At 42.4% G+C, this 13,115-nt stretch overlaps 1 protein-coding gene and 1 long non-coding RNA gene across 5 annotated transcripts in view; one reads left to right on the top strand and one right to left on the bottom strand.

The window, feature by feature from the left end:
- enox1 (ecto-NOX disulfide-thiol exchanger 1) overlaps positions 1–13,115 on the top strand; it is an 88,579-nt gene that overhangs the window by 16,289 nt on the left and 59,175 nt on the right. The window lies entirely within an intron of this gene.
- Positions 166–7,990, bottom strand: LOC145548769 (uncharacterized). The gene is made up of 2 exons (XR_014084763.1): positions 6,263–7,990; positions 166–5,221 (listed from the first exon to the last, which is right to left on the bottom strand). It is a non-coding gene; the product is annotated as an uncharacterized LOC145548769 (long non-coding RNA).

Here is a 13,115-nt window from a genome sequence, read left to right as displayed (position 1 = left end):
GAAAGGCGATGGCCGGTCTCGTTGATACCCAAACTGTTTGGCTCATTCATACAGTTTGAAATGCAGTTCCATCAAATGTGAGGCAAATTTATGTAAACTTATGAATTTGAAGAAAATTATTCTTCAGACATTTAGCAAATAGATTTAATTTAGGTAGTCCCGATAAAAGTCTAGTCTGATTTAATGTCAGTTTAGGTGTCTTTTCATTCATCTTATGTAAACATGACACATTTTTCCTTTTCCTCCCGTTGGAAGTGAACTCTCAGTATTTTCCTTCTGCAGTCCGGTTTCTCCTGACCGCCGCCCGACTCTCTTAGATTCTGTCAAAGTCAGGATGGCGTGTTTGTGTCTTCGTTTCTCCTGGCAACTCCTCTTCCTGCTGCTGACGTAAAGTCAGGTTGGGATGATGGACTTCTCAATCTTTCCCATCTCATCTGTTCCTTCACCGAGCCGAGAGCCAGTAGGTCAGTCGTCACGGGAAAATGTCCGTTCAGTTTGTACGTTTTGATGCAAACCTTCAAAGCTAACGGCTCGCCCTCCTGCTCAGGTCGTGTTAGAGCTTCTGCTCTGCACGTTAAGATGGCATGTTTACATCTGAACTGTCCCGGCGTGGAGCACAGGAAGTCCGCTGAGACGTCAGAGTTCATCTCAACCTTTCTGACTGAGGAGGAAAGTAGCCGCAGGGCAGAGAGGAGCATGAGGTTAAGCGGGCCTCGTCTCTGCTGCGCCTGTGTTTTGTGGCGTCCGTCTGTCCGGTCCGCGGCGTGTAGAGCACGGCTGCGTCGCACAGTGACATGCTCCAGCTACAGCAGAGGCACGAATGACCTTCACTTTCACAGAGGGGAAAAAACTCAGTTTTTAGCCGCTGACAGTGTGGCGCTGCGGCTTTGTGTCGTTTTCTGTGACTCCAGCAGACGGAGAGGAAGACAAAGAGGAAGGCTGCAGGTTTTCCTTAGTCATATTTACTCCATTCTTTAAATATATGTGAGTTAACAGGTTGCTAAGCAACAGCGGAGTGGTACTGTTGCTCGTGTTGTGAACTCGTTCGCTTGCTCAACTTTTATTTGTTTGATCAATTACTCAGCAGCACAATCGTTTATAAAGAAAGACTCATGGCTTTCTTTCTTTTTGATTGGTTGAAAGAGGCAGCAGGGAGCAGCCATAAGTGGTATTTGTTTGTTACATAGATATTTTATGGATAGATATGTTTTATAACACACTAGCAGTCCAAATGACACAAAAGAACAAACAATAATACATAAAAGGAAACAGAATACATTAAAAGAAACCTAACCTTTTCAGCAGGCAGCTTCCAAAGTGCAGATTTATAACAACCAACATGATATTCAGTGTTGGTAACAGGACGACTCTATTATTAGACTCATTTAGTCCCATAAAGTTTCTTAAAACATCCAGCAAAGAGCTGAGACCAGCAGGGTCCACATGATCCCTCTAAAAAGTTTTTTGAACCTGGATTTTGTTTGGTAGAAAACAGCTTTGGTTTCGGCCCTGCGAGGATTAGCTGTTGGCTTTAGCATCTTAGCTTCAGCAGCTGAGATGGTGACTGATAAGCGAACCAGGGTCAGAAAATTTGAACTGTCCTTGTTAGACGTGTCTTTATATTTAATAATAATGTCTTGTTACTTCTAATAATTTATACAACTCCTGGACAAATTCAAATTAGCGAGGTTAGCTGAGTGTCGGGTGACAACAGGAAGTCCAGCAGCACGACTCCACCTGGGCTTTTTAACAAGTCTTAAAGGGCCAGTGTTATTTAAAGTCGACCTTTCTGAGTGGAGCTGCTCACAAGTAGGGCTTGTCGCTCCGTCTCCTGAATAAGACGCCGTCGTCTCTGACGGCTGACAGATAATTGCTAGCACCATGTCTAAATTATGAATATATCCTTCGCTGCCTTGATTTTTACTGACTTATCGCGCGAACAAACTTATTCACGTGATTTTAATTTGGCTTCTTATTTAATGGAAACACCGCAATTACAAATCTGTAGTTTTTTTTATTTTTATTTTTTACATTAGAGTAACATAGACAGATATTTAGGCACATTTGTAATGGAAACGCAACTACTGATAGTAAAATAGATTCTTCTTCCCTCAGTAACGCCTTCAACATGACAGCGTGTCCTTGTCGGCCTGTTGGTTTGGATGTTTGTCTTTCTGACACGTTTGTCTCCAGTCATGCTAAAACACAAATGTGTTGATGAACTTTGCTAAACTGTCACTACAGTTTGAATATGTCATGTTTTCTCATATTCAAACTGTAACAACAGTTTAGCATCGTTATTTTCACACATAAAACGAAACCGTTACTGTAAATTAAATCAAAGCAGTTTATTTATTTTTTATTAAATTGGTTTTGATTTCCGATTAAACTCTGGCTTCAATGTCTGTTTGATCTGTTCGCTGTCTGATGACCTGACAAAATAAAAGCAGAGTCATTTGTTGTGCGCATTAGCATGCAGCACAGACCCCCCCTTGTGTTAAGGTCGCGCTTCTGCATAAATATGTATTTCCATCATGAGCCGCCAGCTTGGAGGGGGGTGAAGAAGAAAAAAGTAGCGTTCCTCCCTCCTCCTTCAGGATTGTCTCCATGTTTCTTTGTGAGAAATCTTTAACCAACCACTGAGCCTGCGGGGCCTCCGAGGATGAAAACACATTTTTCCTCACACACTTTCTCTTATCTTCCTCTCTAATTTTCTCAAACGCACACACATCGGTATGCACTCGTGCTCCCAACGCGGCGGGGTTATTTTTCCAAGCGAAGGCTGTAATGTGTGCAGTGATATTCAGCCGAAAAGAGGGAAGGGGGGGTGTGGGGGATGGTTTAAGTTTTAATGAGTTATGCAGGAGGAAGGCCTCGTCTCGTTATTTTATTGGAAACACTCGGGTGCACAGGGCAAAATCTATAATCCTCTTTATTGAAGGGAGTCTCTGTGGACGTCCTATGGGACTGCCATGCAGTGTGTGTGTGTGTGTGTGTGATGGAGCTGCCGTGAAATCTCTTTGTTCTCATTCAGGAATATTTCCATTTGAGCTCTGTGGGATAATCAGCTGTGGCTCGTGGAAAGCAGCAGTATAAGTGCATGATGACTTATTCCACAATTCAATTTGAGCATCAGAGGCAGATATTTCTTCGTTCACGTGCGTGGGCTTGTGAGACCGCGCCGTAATGGGATGTGATTAAAGTCTGAGGAAACGGCAACTGCAACTCTACGGCTTCTGATTTAACACAATAAGGTTAAAACCGAGGCTCGTTAGTCGTCCGCGTTTCTATCCATCGTCCGTTTTCGTGACTGGACTAACACCGAGGGCCATAAATAAAGCCAGAGTCATAAAACCGGAATAATAGTTAAAAAAATAAAAAAAATTCCAGCAGCAGCAGATGGTCTGACCTCCACAGAGCCCTGAACTCAACATCATGCTGAGCATCCCAATTCCCTTAGCTGCATCCCAGTTTCCTTCACTTGGATCCGCCCCTTTCATCCAAGTCCGTCCCAATGAAGACGTGAGGCGCGTGTCAAAAAGAGAGGTGAAAACCTCACGTACGCACCCAGACTTCAGCTTTCTGAGGCTCCTAATGGGAATGAATGTGTTAGTCTTGTGAAAATAATCATATAGGATTTAGGTCTAGGCTTTGACTGGGTCGTTTGACGTAAAGATGCTTTGATCTAAACCAGCCAGCCAAAGCTTTAGTCTTTAGATAAAAATGTCAGGAAAAAGTTTTAATTAAAATAAAATACCTTAACGTGTAGACGTGCTGCAGAATTCACTGTTTTAGTTGAAGAAAACACCAACTCTCTGACAGATCATCATTAGAGCAGGGGTTCAAGTAAGTTAATCAATCACCTCTGTGTTCACTCGATCGCTTATTAATAATCGCTAAATAAACATCAAGCCTGAAAACATGAAACTGTAACAAACTGGATGTTCTCATCTTTTTGTGGGGAAAGTTGACCTGTTTTTTGGTGTTGAATCTTTTTACTCTAGCAGAGCTGTTGTCAGCCAGTTACTATGGCAACGGGTTTGTATGTAGCGTAGCCGACACAGGGAGCAAAATAAAAGAGTAATACAAGTTGTTGTTCGATGGTCTTTCTGTGTTATTTTGCCTTTGCTGTGGTTCACGTCGCTACGTTAGTAATACTCAAATCTCCAGGTTTAATTTTAACAGGTTTGTTCTACCACAGCAGTGTGGCTACGGACTGCGAAGACAAAAATCGTCATTTTGCCCTCAAAATTTCCAAACGTCAGGTGACTCCCTGACAAAACCAACAACCACACCGTCATCAGCAAAAAGTCGCCTATATTCTCAAACCAGACGCTCTTCTCCGCAGACTGTGTTCCACTCAGGATGGTTTCCTAAACTCCCAGACGAGGTCTTTAAGTATTCATGATGGCGCGTTGCTGTGCCAGGTCCTCTGTGAGTCAGCGTCACGTCCATGCGTTGGCCTAACTGGTCGATCAGCCATCAGGCCCGGTTTAAAGCAGCCCAGCAGCCGATGTGTCGGAGCTAAAGTGAGTGCAGCAGAGTGTTTGGATTGCCACTTACAGAGCAAACCAGCCCTTCTGTGCACATCACATCAAATAATAAACTCTGCCGCTCCTCATTGTTCTGGGAGAAAATCTTGATCACAGAGATTTTCCTGCAGGAAAAACTTAAAACCGGCATGCAGCCATTACTGACAGCAGGGTTGCGTTTCAGACCGGCGGGAACGATGGGAGCCGTGATCTGGATGCTGATGGCAGGCAGGCAGGCCTCTCTGTTGGGTCACTATGAGAAAAGAAGAATCTGCAGTTAACAGAAGATATTGATATCTTTAGCTCTTGTCAGGACTGTAGGCTCTTCATCTGTGTTTCTTTAACAGATGTTTGGATCAAATCGTGTGAGAAGGTCCAGAGAGCGTAATGTTCTAATTGGTGGTTTAAGAATCTATGGGGATTCCTTTCAGCTTTTATTGCAGGTTAGCTGAGGACGGCCAAAGCTCCGGCGTTAACCGGGGAATTGTTGTGACATTAGGTCTTCCAGTTGGCCTCAGAGTTGATTTTCCAGGAGAAGCTGGATGTGTTGCTGGAAATGGGGAAAGGTCTGGGCTGTTTCTCTTCATCTGCTGCGATGTGTGTGGAGTACAGCAGGAGGCTCCATCAACGCGACGACGGCTGTCCTGTGTAAAACGCTCAGCTGCTGGCCCCGTTTCCACCTGGTGACACTTAATGGCATAAAAACACACAAGTTCACATTAGTGGAAGGAATCCAGTCAAACTCACCTGAACCTGCTCACGTTTACAGCCAGACTGCAAACAGAATGATTCACTATCAATCAATCAATCAATCAATCAATCAATCAATCAATCAGTTTTATTTATACCATTGGTTACGGTGAAGTTAGTCAGCTTTTTTCCCAAACAGGAGACTTTTCATAGACAAACAATGAATATAAATGTAACATGATTAAAAATGGCTAACAAAACCCAAATCCTCTTTAGAACAGCATTAATATTAAAATGAAATAAAACAATATAAAAATTATGCTCATTCGAATTCTGGAAACTTACATATATAAAAAAAGGAAAAACTAGCATTAGCATATACTATTAGCGATTGGTATTGTAACTAAAACACGATTTTCCTGCAACATTTTAGAAAAAGTGGATCTGAAACGATGTTGAAAAGCTGCCAAGATGTCCAAGAGCATCACAAGTTGAAGGTTCAGAAATTTAAACAAAACAATATTACAACTACGCTACATTGAATTTTGGAAACTTTATGGTATTTTTAAAAAAACTAGACCTAGCATCTTCTATTATCGATTATTATCGTCACAAAAACTCCAGTTTTCCCTTGTCATAGTAGAAAACGTGGATGTGAAACGATGTTGAAAAGCCGCCAAGTTGTCCATGAGCATCGTTCGTAAATTTAAATAAAACAAAACACAACAATATTAAAACTATACTAAAGCGAATTTTGGAAGCGTGTGGTGTTTTTTTTTAGCTAGCTTTAGCATTTTCTATTAGCAGTCAGTAAGGTCTCAAAAACAACAGTTTTCCCGTGTCATTGTAGAAAACGTGGATCTGAAACCATGGTGATTATCATGATCACCAAGTTAAGTAACTTTGGCGGACACTGTTAGGCCTTCGTGTTATCTACTCAACGTTTTGCTCTCTCGTGTTCTGACTGGACCAAACGTTTCCAGTTCCAGCATCACCTCTTTGTCTGACAGAGACTCCATGTGTGAACATTAAAAACTCACGTGTGTTGCGTTGAGCCTCCTCCTCTTGTTTTTTCTCTTAAGCAGCATCCTGATGGGGTTCCGGTTGAATATTTAGCGGCGATGCTCTTCCTCCTGCTCCTCTTTCCTCATCCCGGCGTCATTAGCAGTGATTGATCGGAGGGCCCGCCGGAACACTGATGGTGCCAATAGGTGTGACGCGGGGAACATCGCCCCGCCGGCCGCCCTCCTCACTTCCTCCGCTCCGCATTGTGATTGATCAACGCAACACACAGGGGTATAAAGAGGAAACGCACACAAATTAAAGGTGGGGGTGTTTGGTTTCGGGGGGACAAGCGCTATTGTACCAGCAGGTCCGTGTGATGAATGGGGAGGCTGCTCCGCGGAGACCCGGACGTTTGTCTTGGATTTCTCGCTCTGCGCTCCGTATTCGGCTGTAAACATGAACCGAGCCATTTATTTTCAATCAGATAAACACGTCTGACTCAATTATGGTTTCCTCCAGAAGCGCGAGGAGGGAAAAAACCCCAAAAGGCGTCGTGTGATATTTATTAAAACCGATTCCATATTCGAAGCTCGCCGCTTCCCTCATTTGTCTGCTGCAGTTTAAATCCAGTAATTATGAAGGAGTCGGATCATCGCTTTGGTCGGATTTAAAATCCATTCTGCTCCGAGACACTTCATAAACGTTCCAAGATGGCTGAAAATAGAATAAGCAGATAGCACCAGTATATAATATTGGCCACCGTTTAATAATTAGAATGTACTTTTAAATTAAGAGGTTACTCAATGGCTCTGTTTTATTTTGGCAATTAAATTGTAAGCGCTCATAAATACCTCAGCACTCGTTCTGCATTTTCCCAGCAGATGCTAATTGTTAGCATAAGTCTATTTAAACCGAAACCATCCGTTTTTCCCCCCCATTAATTAAAGAACACTGGTTGGTTTTAACTACAAGATAAACATCAGCTATAATCAAAGATCAAAACACAAAAGGATTTTACGCCAAATAGTCCAATTTCATCCAAATGATGAGAGTGCAGTCACTATTTGAGAGAGAGAAAAAAACAACAACACTTGGGTGATATTTGTTTAAATAATACAGTAAAAATTCATAGAGTTTGAGAAACATGAACAAAACAATGAATTGCCTGAACAGATTTCAGTTCGCCAAACTACTGGAAGGCAAAATTTAGGCAAATATATTCCACACATTCCAGCCGCTCAAACATCGCTGAGCGGAGCTGACTGGTTGCACAGATGTGCTGCTGGTTTTCTAATCTGCACCGTGTCTCTAGCTGCAGAGTTTCCACATGAACAAACTGACTCCACCGTTCTTGTTCACTAAATCTTGTCGATGGTGTTTAAAGTTCTGGTTGACTCAAAACCTCTGCGACCACCTTTGACCAAATCGTCATGGTTCTGTGGCTCCGTTGTGTCTGCAGCTGTGTCTTCCTCCGTCTTTCTAAAGAATCCCGGCCCTGAAGAATCCAGTATAACGACCCAAAGAACCGTTTGAAAGTCCTCTACGTTTCTGCCTCAGAGCTGCATCAAAATTTCTGCCTTTCAGTCTAAATTTCCATTTAGAAACAAAGACGTCTCCGAATCAAGGCAACGTCTTGATTGCCTGCTAGTGATTGCTGCAGGTTTAACGAGTGGGTGTACCTTAACGAGTCGTTAGTTATTGTCCCGGAAGAGAAACCAGGAGGACGAGTGAAGGATTTAACGTGTGGCTCCTGGGAACGTTTTTGTTCTCATTTAAGTTTTTCTCAAAAGTTTGGATTAGTGTTCAACACATAACATTTCAAGCTCCTTTTAAACATAATTTAAATGAAAAGACGACACACACGCACACACAAACAGATATTAATTTCCATAATCTTCCCTAAGTCAACAATCAAGTGTAGATCTTTACTCCAGAATTCCTAGTTTGAAGGCTATTGCTTAATTTAGTGTGTGAAATCAGTCCAGTTGCACGGTTCTTGGGTTGCACCTTTCGATTATTGAAGATAATTCCAGATAATCAATATTTAATTATAGTCTAAGCCAATGAGTGAAGACGGTGCTGTACGGTGGCCTCCGTCTTTGAGCGATAATTATCTTCACCACAGCTAATCCAGCTAGCTAAGCTCTTCTAGCGTTCTCCGTCAGGTTCAACAGTGACTCGTCGTTTAGCGGATGAACACACGGTTCCAGGAAAAAAAACAACTCCTGCCTTTCAGAAGCACAACATTTTGCTTTGGTCCATGAATCCTGGATCCCTGGACATTTCCAGAGCGCATGAATGGAAGAACTCATAGTCTGCTGGGAGGCAGAATGGATCTGGTGTGACGCCTGTTTTGAGTCTAACGACTGGCGTCAAATAAGCTCCATGACCGAATTTCACATGAACATAATGATCAGGATTCTCTGAATTGTTTCCCACATTCCACCAAATTCTTACCCAGACCAGAATCAGCAAAAGGTTTGATGATTAACGGATTATAAACGCAAGAGTCAATTCCTCTGGGTGCTTTAATTAGCCGGTTAGCTAAACGAAACGCCACGCCTGACCTGCAGTGCAGTTTTACAGGTCGGTGAGGATTGGTTGCAGAAGTTGCAGCTGACATAATTTCAGAAATAATGGGAGGTTAGTCATTGCACTCAGTGGAACGTGTTTTCACCTTTCAGTGGCAAAAGTCTTTGGTAGTTTTGAGCTGGAACACAATAAGATATCTGAGACAGTTAGGAGCCTGATTACAGACCAGTGATATGTATTTTTGTAATTTTTCAAGTATATTGGTTTTTTTTTTACATTGCCTTGTAGAGGCAGCATCGTAAAGTCGACATTTTGAGCCTTACATCATGTTATAATGTTATTACCTCATCAAAAACATTTCCAGAGTGTTAACTTGATTCTTTCATGCATGATTCAGAAATCCTTTAGTCTCCCATGGCAACCATTCAGCTGTAGTTTCCAAGATTCAGAGCTTCTGCCACATGGAGGCAAACCTCCGCCACTCAACTCCTTCAGACTAGCCAGCAGCAATTAGCGAACACTTGGTAGAACTGAGCATCTGCTGAGCTCATTGTAGGAGCTACTTCTTAGTGCTATGCTGCAAAAACATTGTTAAAGGGTTAATGGAGGAGCCATGTTGGGACGACTTCCTGAAGGCGGAGCTTCACAAAGAGCAGGAGCTTCTTAAAGAGACAGAGGCCCAATTTCAACACGTTAAATTGGGGAGTAAAATTTCTTTCAAGTTATATTTGATACATTCAGCATTTTTACAAAAACTGAACATGGTAACATAGTGACTTGACTGGGCTATAAAATGGCACCATTGGCCTGTAAAACACACAAACTGCTGCTCCTTTAAGATTTAATATTCATGCCTTTGAAAAACTCAACAAGCGTAAAGAAGAAACCAATCATGGAAACGTTGGCGTCCTGAATCCAGTTCTTTCTAAATCCATCTCCAGTTAGTCTTCAGTGCGGCTCAGAGAAGAATCAGCGGTCCGTCCAGTCCCCGGCTGGTGCGGCCCTCATGTTGGGAGGAGCTGCTGGGGGAACTGGACCGGTCCGTTCCGGTCTGGACAGCCTCGGCTGGCGGCCGCCTCGGCCATATGGCCCGCTCTGGCTGCAGCACTCTGCACGCTTCGCTTGGCCGAACATTAAACGGCACACAGTCGCTTTCTGCTCAGAGGCTGCAGTTCAGTTGTCATCTGCTAGTCTTATTGTTATTTATGATCTCACTTACGCTTAGTCATTTTTAATTTTACACAATCTGCTGTGAAAATGGCTACCAACAAACTGACTGGGCTATTTGCGCATGCATCACGCTGAATTATATCACAGGAATCGACGCGAGTAATGCGTGTTTTCTATTCTGTTCGTTTCCACCGGCTGTATAAACACACAGTTTGACATTGACAAAAAGAAATAGATTAGCTTAAAGGAAACGGCAGTTTTGAAAAACACAGTTATTCGATAAGATTTGGCACCAGGGTGGCCAATTTTGGTCGTATCAACTTTGGTTTAATTTCCAAAACTGAAACGGAAAAACTTTTTTTTACATCACGAGTCACGCGATCAACAACAGGCTGTTACCACTGGCAAAAACCACAAAGAAGAAGACAGGAAGTGGTCGGAGGACAACGTCGCGTCAGGAGATTTAATGATTTATCGCATGAACAAACCGATTCATGTGTGATTTTGATTGGGTTTGTCTGAGTGAGATGATTTCACACTCGTACATCAGGCTGTGATGTAGGTGAACCACGCCGTGTCGCTGCAACCAATAGGAAAATCCAACCATTTAAAACCACTGGAGGGCAGCACTGAGACGGTTTTAGGCAAAAATAGTGCAGAATTAAACATGTTCAACTAATTTAGGCAATTTATCAACAAAAACAAAGTTGTTTTGGGGGTTAGTTAATAAAGATGCACTGATCCAATAGTAATATCCGTATTGATACCGATGTTTAAAAAATTTTTAGATTGGGAGGTTCTTCACCAATATCCAATCAATAAGAGCAGATCTTTTAATATCTGAATTTCTTCTGTATTTTTACTTCATTTCCCCTTACAGTTGAGTATTTTTATAGATTTTTGTATTCTGTAGATTTTTTTTATTAATGTGAAGCACTTTGTAGCATTTGATTTAAAAAAGAAACTGCTTTGTTCTCTGAGCAACATCATGGTTTATTATTTATTTTCCATTATATTTTGAATTCCTAATTTCACTTTCTGAACCATCTGAAAGAAGATTTGTTGCAGTTCATTTTTTACATGTTTAACCAAAAATAGCCAACGTTTAGTTTTTGTCAGTCTCAGTTTCTTTATTATTTCTTTTACGATGGTTTCTTCTCCTAATTGCACTGAACTGAACGAATTAAAGTCGTGTTGCTTTTTCATGTTAGCAAAGCTGTTGCTGTATTTTAATGTGCTGTTCTGGTGCAGAGTTATAAAATAAATGTAGAATTCAGTACATTTATTTTTGTTTAAAAAGAAAGAAGTAAATTCGTCTGCTTCTCTGTATTGGATCGGAATCGGCCCAATACTGAGCCTCAGATATCGGTATCGAAAGTTAAAAAAGTGGATCAGTGCCTCCCTACTAGTTACACTAAACGACTTATCTGCTCCACAGCAGCATTTACTGTCCGCTTACAGTTTCATTTGTTGCACTTTACAAGCTGAAAAACCTAAATGTCTGCGTGTCGCTGCTGATTTAGGTTCTCACAGCGATCTTTAAGATGAAACGTTATTTTTCTCTTCCCTCCAGCTGTTCCTCCCTGCTTCCTCTTCCATGTGGGTTTCTGTTGCTCCCCTCTTTATTTAGAAAGGTCGCCGCTGCCCAGCTGGTGCTCGGCCCGGCGCATCTGTGCCCGGCGCTCGCCCTTCCCCCCCGTCAGGATGCGATAAACGCTGCCGCCGTTTTATTAGCGACTCGCCTCCTCCTGTCAGCCTGGAGTCCTGCGACGTGCAACGCTGGCGTCTGCAGAGCCAGCAGCGTGCTGCTGCAGGGCCTGGGAGGGATGGGGATGATGTCATGGCTGAACTGGGCTCATGGCGCACATCGACTTCATCGGGATGCGGTGAAAGCTTCCAGCGGAGAACGGTGGAGTGTCAGAGGCGAGGTTTATCCTCTTTGGGTTTGATCGCCAACCCGCACGCTGCTTTGCAGCCGGAGTCCAGCGAGTTCATCCCGTCGACCCACAGCCTCGCTGAGGCCTGTAGGCTCTCATCGTTCAGGAGGGACGCTCAGGGTTTGGTCTGCACTCCAACATTTCATCAGTTTCAACTCGTTTCAGTCCAGGCTCGAAATCAACCCTAGTTTCCACATTTATGTTTCATCAAAAGGGTTTTTCTGAAAGCTCCTTTTGCAACAGAAGGATTTATTCAGGTTCAACAATATGCTGAGAAAGAAGAGCCGTTTCATCTAAAGTGGCATCGCTGCGATTCAGGACAGGTTTTTCTTAAAGGGGCAGCTTTATGTAAAATGTACTATTTTTGAGCTTTACATATTGTTAAAATGTTTTTCCCTCATCAAAAACACATCTGGAGCGTTGCCTTGGTTCTTTCATGCATCTTTGAGAACTACTTTAGTCTCCCATTCAGCTGTGTAAAACACCTGGTTGGACTTAGCTCCGCCTCCAAGAAGGAAGCTCCTCCTCTGAGCTGCAGTTTCCAAGCTTCCACCTCACAGAGCATCCATCAGTCCCCTGCTCGGCTCCTTCAGACTAGCCAGCAGCAATTGGCAAACACCTGGTGGAGCTGAGCATCAGCTGAGTTCATTATAGGAGCTACTTCTCAGTGCAGTGTTGGTAAAAACGTTGTGAAAGAGTTAATAGAGGAGCCATGTTGTGATGACTTCCTGACGGCGGAGTTTCAGAAAGAGCAGGAGGTCCTTAAAGAGACAAATGTCTTTTCAATAATATTTGATATATATAGCATTTTCATAACATGAAAATGAACATGAGGTAACTATGTAACTGAAGTTAGCATAGTTACCTCTTTATGCTATAAAATGGCACCATATGCCTGGAAAATACATAATACTGGCACTTTAAAACCTTTTCTAGACACCTATATAAACCCTGAAAATATTACAGCAGAGCTCGTCTGTGTCGTGGAACACAGAGGATTTGGAAATGTTGAGTATTTTTGGAAAGAAACCCAAATGTTTTGAGCCAAGTTTAAAGGTCACTTATCACTGAGACTGCCCCAGTGCATGAAAACTTGGGAATTTGAAGAAAGCTACAAAAAAATCTTGAAAAATAAAAAAATGTCCTCGTTAAGTTTTCTGGCATTTAGCAGATAGAAATAATTCTGTCATTTCTAACTAATCTGAAACAAGAGAAATTTGGTCTGATTCAACACGCGAGAAAAAAAAGA

This window comes from Poecilia reticulata, chromosome 2, assembly GCF_904066995.2.
Source record: "Poecilia reticulata chromosome 2, P_reticulata-male-v2, whole genome shotgun sequence".
Taxonomy (NCBI): domain Eukaryota; kingdom Metazoa; phylum Chordata; class Actinopteri; order Cyprinodontiformes; family Poeciliidae; genus Poecilia; species Poecilia reticulata.
The sequence above is the reverse complement of the archived record's forward strand: the minus strand, read 5'-3'. Positions and strand labels throughout refer to the sequence as shown.